At 31.3% G+C, this 444-nt stretch overlaps 1 long non-coding RNA gene across 1 annotated transcript; it reads left to right on the plus strand.

The window, feature by feature from the left end:
* Window positions 1–6: 6 nt before the first annotated feature.
* On the plus strand, window positions 7–437 carry LOC113473670. Its single transcript, XR_003395588.1, has 2 exons — window positions 7–181; window positions 396–437. It is a non-coding gene; the product is annotated as an uncharacterized LOC113473670 (long non-coding RNA).
* The last annotated feature ends 7 nt before the right edge of the window (window positions 438–444 follow it).

Raw genomic sequence — 444 nt, forward strand, 5'->3', positions numbered from 1 at the left:
ATCATACGAACATCTTGAATTCCATGACAAATCTATTGAAGCAATCCCTTCAACATGGGTAGTATCACGTAATACCCATTGTTACTGGCCGAAAGGAAAGTCAACAGGTGTACAGGTTGCTGGACTGGTGTAGGTCAGAAGCACAACTTTTCTAAACTTCAAATTACTGCTATCATAACAGGTAAGAAATTAAGAGAATACAGAAATTATATTATATTACCTTCACTTTTTTTCTTTTTTTTTTAACTTGTTGTTCTCCTTTCTTTCAGATGGATGATGATGATGATGATGATTTTTTTTTTTTTTTTTAAGGGAGAGACAAACTAACAAACCAACACCATCAACAACAACTCTTTAGTCCAATAATTAAAACTTGTTGTTCTCCTTTCTTTCAGAATCAATTGAGAAGATTAAATTTGGAATCAATAATTAGAACAATTATAT

This window comes from Diaphorina citri, unplaced genomic scaffold, assembly GCF_000475195.1.
Source record: "Diaphorina citri unplaced genomic scaffold, Diaci psyllid genome assembly version 1.1 scaffold57700, whole genome shotgun sequence".
NCBI classification, from domain to species: domain Eukaryota; kingdom Metazoa; phylum Arthropoda; class Insecta; order Hemiptera; family Psyllidae; genus Diaphorina; species Diaphorina citri.